Genomic DNA, 7,354 nt, shown 5'->3' with positions numbered 1-7,354 from the left:
TTGCCTTAATAATAATAATAATTTCAAATTTTAGGGTAAGGCTAGGAAATTTTGTGGAGGCGATAAGTCGATCACATCTACCCCAGTACTCAATTGGTACTCATTCCCTCGACCCCGAAAGAATGAATGGCAAAGTGAACCTCGACGGAATTTGAACTCAGAACGTAAAGACAGTTAAAATTCCGCTAAGCATCAGGCCTGGCGTGCTAGCGATTTTGCCAGCTCACCGCCTTATTGGTACTTTATATTATAGACCCGGAAGAATAAAGGTAGAGTCAGTTTAGGCGGTATTCGCACTCAGAACGCAAAGAGTTGCAATAAATTAAGCAGCATATTTTGTGCAATACTCTAAAGACTCCGCCAATCCAAAGCATTTTCTTATAACATTAAGAGAAAAGTATTTTCATTTGAACTTTCTGACAATTTGTTTTAATGTAAAACCATTAACTTTTCTTTTTTCTGACAAGATCTAACAGAAGGGCCTGTGCCCATAGCTTTCGCAGACTTTTGTAGACTGGTAAGATTAATTCTATTCATGTTCCTTTTTAATCAAACCGCTGAACACCAGAATAGAAAATTGTTCCCCACAATCTAGAATCCCTATTCTCGAATAAAGTAAACCTTAGTAATGTAATATAAAGAATGTTCATCTGTCATGATACATATGTTTTATATTGTCAGTCTTTACGTTCTGAGTTCAAACTCCGCCGAGGTCCAATTTGCCTTTCATCTTTTCGTAATCGATAAATTAAGTACCAGCTGAGCACTGGGGTTGATGTAATTGATTAGTCCCCTTCCCCTTGTGCCTACAGTAGAAAGGATATTATATCATATTGTATTATATTGTATTATATTAGCTAATACATCCCACTCTATTCTCCGTATTAACCAAACATAATCAAATGCAAGTGACAACAATGGTGCATCTTTAGTAAAGGTTATGTCACAAAATTTTTTGTAGAGGGCGAATATGTTGGGTCATTATTCCGTCGAACAAAACTACGCCCCAGTATTTGTTCAAACTCTTTACATTCTGAGTTCAAATCTCAAGACCAATTTTACTTTGTTTTATTCCTAGATCAATAAAATACCAATTTGGGGTGGTTGATTAGCAGAATCGATAGCACGCTGAATGAGATGAGTTGGAGTGTTTCTCCGGTTCTATGCATTTATTTCATGAATGGTAAACTTAAAATCGTCACCCAATTTCACACTAACACGAGGATTTTGGTGCCTTTAGTGAAATTTATTCCGTTGCAAATAGTTTTGGTTTCTGGTTAGAGCGTAAATTACTCCCGTCTTCCTACCAATCGGGTAGGCTTCACCACCTTGAAGGGTTTAGTTGAACGAATCGAACCCAGTACTTATTTTAAAGTCTGGTACTTATTATATCAGTTTCTTTTTGCCGAATCGTTAATTTATGGAGACGTAAACAAATCAACACCGGTCGTCAGGTGGTGGTGGGGACAAACACAAAAACACTCATAGATAGATAGATAGATAGATAGATAGATAGATATTCGATAGACCTCTTTCAGTTACCGTCCACCCAATCCGCTCACAAGGCTTTAGTCAACCCGGTGTTATAGTAGAAGACCGTTACCCAAGGTGTTAGATCGTGGGTCTGAACCCGGAATTATGAGGTTGGGAAGCAAACTTCTTGTTACACAGCAACGCCTGAAAGATATAAGGTTTCCGAGTAAAATGGAAAATAAGTTTATTACACGTTACACATGACAACGACGTCGTATATATTATCAGTGTCGCTAACATTAAGACTTCAGTTACGAAGGTTTTACTGCTGCAACGAGTCGAAATTGCTTGAGGTTGATCTGTAAATAACTGTGCAAAAGAGAAACTTCGTTGGCTTGTGATGAAAATAGGCAACTTAAGTTATATCTATATTCAGGTTTTCTAAATCTCTTTAAACGTCACAGACAAGAATTCCTTTTAGCTACATACATGAAATATTTGCAGTCGACAAAGAATCAGTAAGCATAGTGTTTCTGACGAAGTTTTAAGTTTTCAGGTTTTACTTATTTATATATTTATGTATTTATGATTTGTTTTATTGTATTTCGATTTGATTTTTTTTTTTTACTTTTTTATTAATCTTTAAAACAGGACGTAATTAATGCTTGCCAAATTCCCCAGACGTTAATCTGTTGAACTATTATTTTTCGTGTTACAGCAGGGTCGAAGTGCACAGAAACATCTTGCAGAAAAATAAGAGAGAGAGAGAGAGAGACAAAGAAAGAGAGAGAGACAAAGAAAGAGAGAGAGACGCATACACACACAGAAAGAGATAGAGAGAGACACACACACACAGAGAAAGAGAGAGATACACACACAGAAAGAGAGGGGGGGTAAAAAGAAAGAAACTTGAATTTCAAAAATGTCGGTCAGAACCGACATATTGTTGACTCAGTGATTATTGAACAAGCATATTGAGAATTTAAAATTTTGAAAGTGACATTCTATTCATATATATGGATTGCAGTTCACGCATCTGTTATGGCTCTGAATTGTTAAATGTAATTTATGAAAGGAAATACAAAATAAACACATGCTTAAATATACATACACGCACACACACATACACAAACACACACACACACACACATATATATACATACATATATATATTACATGTATATATATATATACATATATATTACATGTGTATATATATACATATATATATATATATATATTACATATATATATATACATGCATATATATATTACATGTAATATATATATATATATATATATATATATATATATATATATATATACATATATATATATATATATATACAGTACATGTATGTATATATATATATATTACGTATATATAAATATATATATATATATTACACATACGCACACATACATACATATATATATATATATATATATATATATATATATATATATATATATATATATATATATTACATGTATGTATATATATCCGGTTTTATCCCTCAGACTGAAATATTTTTAAAAAAACTTAACGTTATCGACTCTTTTTCGTACCAAGAGATACGATAACAGCGACCCAGTGACTGCCGGTTCAATATTCCTGGAGGTCGAGGGAAATATATATTTTATGTTTATAATATTAGATTTCTTTTTGACTAGACACAATGACGAATTTTTGCAGAGGAAGAATTATTGTTGACTGTATGAAACCTCCAGTACTCTACTTACTGGTCGTTGATTTATCGTCCCCAAAGGGATGACAAACTAAATCGAACCCTATGGGATTAGATCTCGGAATGTAAGACTGTAAGGAATTCAAAGCGATTCTTTACCATTCACCGTTCTTGTACACTCAATATATTTTAGTTTATGAAGGAGTCTTTCTTTAATATATATATTCTGCAAAGCCTCGAGTAAATTGCACCACTGTTGTGTATATTTATAGTTGAAAGGTGGGGGGGACATCTAAATAGTGAAACCTGAAGACTTGAGAAGAAAGAATAGTTGGAGAAGAATGGCTGGAAGAATGGTTGAAGGTTGCGCTGTGGGTACTTCTTTCAACGAACATTCCGAAATGGATAGATAGACAGAAACACAAAGCAAGAGGGAAGAGAACTTCCTCTTTGACTGATATTTTATTTATTCTTTTCTACTCTAAGCATAAGGTGCGCAACTAGTACTTGATTTATCGACACTGAAAGGATAAAGGACAAAGGACAAAGTCGAATTTGGCGGAATTTGAACTCAGAACGTAAAGACAGATGAAACACCGCTAAGCATTTCGTCCGGCCTACTAACGTTTCTGCCAGGTCACCACTTTACCTGATATTTTATTTATTGATGACAAAAGGTAAAGTTGATTTCAATGGAATTCGAACTCAGCACAAAATATCAGAACAAATACCGCAAGGGACTTTATGCGACACTCCAACACTCTTGTCAATTAGCCACCAAATAGCAGAAACAATAATACCGAACAAAATAGCTTTTAATAGTTAATTATGCCAGTGGTTAAAACGATATATTCTCACTACCAGTGTAGACAGAACAAGATTGTGTATGTGTGTGTGTGTGTGTGTAACAAAACCTTCATAATGTTATATTTATACATGTGAAACAAAATGATGTTTTCAGAGTATCACAATTTTCTGTAAGAATTGTCTCTCACAAATCCTGCACGTTCACTCATCTCTTGAGTCACACCGCAGTTGTCATAGATGTTTGCTTGTTTGTTTGTTTCTTATTTGATTTTTGTTCGTTTAGTTTTCCTTTTTTGCTTTGTGTAGTTGAATTCATTTTTTATCAGTCTAACACACACATACACACACACACACACACACACATACACACACACACACACACACACACACACACACACACGGATGATATATGATTGCGGTAGAAATATATATGTAGGTGTGTATATATGAATATGCATTTATATACATGCATCCATATATGCATATTTTATTTCCGTAAAGGGTTTAAAATGTTTAGGGTGTTTACAGTGTATGGTAGCTTCGTTTCACATATAGGTATAACATTATAGAGATTTTGTTACACACACACACACACACACACACACACACACACACACACACACACACAAATTCCTTAAATATCTGTAATTCTGTATTTTGACTTGAATGGAAAAATGGTGTCGCTCAAGAAGGACTTCAGTTTGAACAATTTTCATGATGTTTCATATTTAGATGCTTTTATTAAATTCATTCAGTTGTTAAACATAGATAAATCTTGGAATTAAATGATTTTGATTTACTGTCAGGTGACATTTGGCCACCCCTGTATATATATATATATATATATATATATATATATATATATATATATATATATATATACACAACAAAAGACGAAGGCGGGTGTGTAAACAACAAACAGATGTATTAGTTTAACGCTCGGGAAGTGAGAAAGTCCTTTACGTTTCGAGCACAAGCTCTTCAACAGAAAGGAACACGGAAATAAACAGAGAGAGAAAATAGAAAAAAATAGAAAATAAAAATATATATATATTCTTTTATTATTTTACTTGTTTCAGTCATTTGACTGCGGCCATGCTGGAGCACATCGTTAAAGGGTGTAAGTCGAAGAAATCGACCCCAGGAATTATTCTTTGTAAGCCTAGTACTTATTCTATGGATTTCTTTTGCCGAACCGCTAAGTTAAGGGAACGCGAATACACCATCATCGGTTATCAATCGATGTTGGGGGGACAAACACAGACACACAAACATATACATACATATACATATGTATATATATATATATATATAGAGAGAGAGAGAGAGAGAGAGAGAGGGAGGACTGGTTTCTTTCAGTTTCCGTCTACCAAATCCACTCAGAAGGGTCTGGCTCGCTCGAGGCTATGATAAAAGAGACTTGCCCAAGGTGCCACGCAGTGGGTCCGAACCTGGAATCATGTGGTTAGGAAGCAAGCTTCCTATTACACAGCCACGTCTGCGTCTGCTACAGACACCCACACCTGCGTCTCTACATAGCCACGCCTCTCTCTCTCTCTCTCTCTCTCTCTCTCTCTCTATATATATATATATATATATATATATATATATATATATATATATATATATATATATATATATATATATATATATATATACATATGGTAGCAAGAGAGAATGGACAAGCAATACATGTGGTATCACTTTAGAGCCTGTAATTTATAATTCACACTAAATTGCAGAGAAGATTAAATAAGGGATTAAGAAATAATGCCTAAAGATTCTTTATCTTTTTCTAAGATTGGTGTGCGTATGGGGCATAGGTCATTGAACAAAGATTTCTATGTAATCCAACTATATCGTCTTCAGAGAGAACGAATTAAGGGGTATCCTTAATAAAAGATATTAGTAATTAACAGTTTCATCCTCATAGAAGTAAAGAATATCCTTAGTAAAAGATAATAGCAGTTATCAGTTCCAACATATATCCTGAAATCCGGATACGTTCGTGCTGCTGGTCGTGGTGAGAGGGATAACTCCCTTGGCAAACAGGACACAGTCGTGTGTCGATAAGCCAGCTGGAGGAGATGTCCTCCTGGGGCTAAAAGCAACAGTAACATCCACCCCTAGGGGTCAGCCACACTTAAGTGGCAATATACTACACTTTATCGTGCAGTTACTGTTAATACTTCATTTAGAGAATTAACATTGCTTGTTTTCACCTTTTCAATATCAGTGAAGAATGTCACTGGAAAAGAAGATATAAGATTTTGCCAGGTTTTTCTCTCTCACCAAGGTCATCAGCTGTCGAACGCCGAAGAAGGGAAATAACCCTGAAATCCGGATACGTTCGTGCTGCTGGTCGTGGTGAGAGGGATAACTCCCTTGGCAAACAGGACACAGTCGTGTGTCGATAAGCCAGCTGGAGGAGATGTCCTCCTGGGGCTAAAAGCAACAGTAACATCCACCCCTAGGGGTCAGCCACACTTAAGTGGCAATATACTACACTTTATATATATATATATATATATATATATATATATATATATATATATATATGCTTTAGATCTTTGTACAGATGTACATTAAACATGCAATGTAGTCAAACGGAATACTGTTAATAAAATATAACCAAAATATGGCGAGCTGGTAGAATCGTTAGTACACCGGGTAAAATGCTTAGAGGTATTTTGTCCGGAATTTTGTGAGTTCAAATTCCGTCGAGGTTGACCTTATCTTTCATCCTTTCTGGGTCGGTAAAATAAGCACCAGTTCAACAGTGGAGTCGGTGTAATCGTCTTACCTCTTCCCACCAAGTTGCTAACCTTGTGTCAAAATTTTAAATCAATATAAGATTTATCTAAATATTGAATTCATATTTTGGCACAAGGTCAACAATTTCGAGAGGAGTGGGGGGCAAGTCGATTATATCCACACCACTGTTGAATTGATGTTTGTTTTATCGGTCTCGAAATGATTAAAGGCAAAGCAGACCTCGGCGGAATTTGAACATAGAACGCAGAGACGGGCAAAATGCCGCTAAGCATCTACCTCAATATGCTAAAGACCCTGCCTCTATTTATTTATCCTAATAATAGCGACTCGCTGATATTGGCTTCTGCAAATAAAAGAAAAAAGGAAAAGGAAAAGAAAACAGAGACGCTAACAACTATTATTATTAATAATAAAAATTATGTGTGAATTTTTCCCAAAATCCAGGGAAATTATATTTATTCCTTTATATGAGAAGCAACTCTTCAGTTTCCACTATTTATCGAGCTTTCTCTTAAGCGGAGTTGTTGATTGCTTAAAGCAGTAAATAAAACAAAAATCCTTGTGTTATTGAAGGCGACTGCAAAGCATATGAAATATTATATATAAAAACA

This window comes from Octopus bimaculoides, chromosome Z (genome assembly GCF_046866305.1).
Source record: "Octopus bimaculoides isolate indiv1 chromosome Z, ASM4686630v1, whole genome shotgun sequence".
Classification (NCBI taxonomy): Eukaryota; Metazoa; Mollusca; class Cephalopoda; order Octopoda; family Octopodidae; genus Octopus; species Octopus bimaculoides.
Note: the sequence above shows the minus strand (reverse complement) of the source record.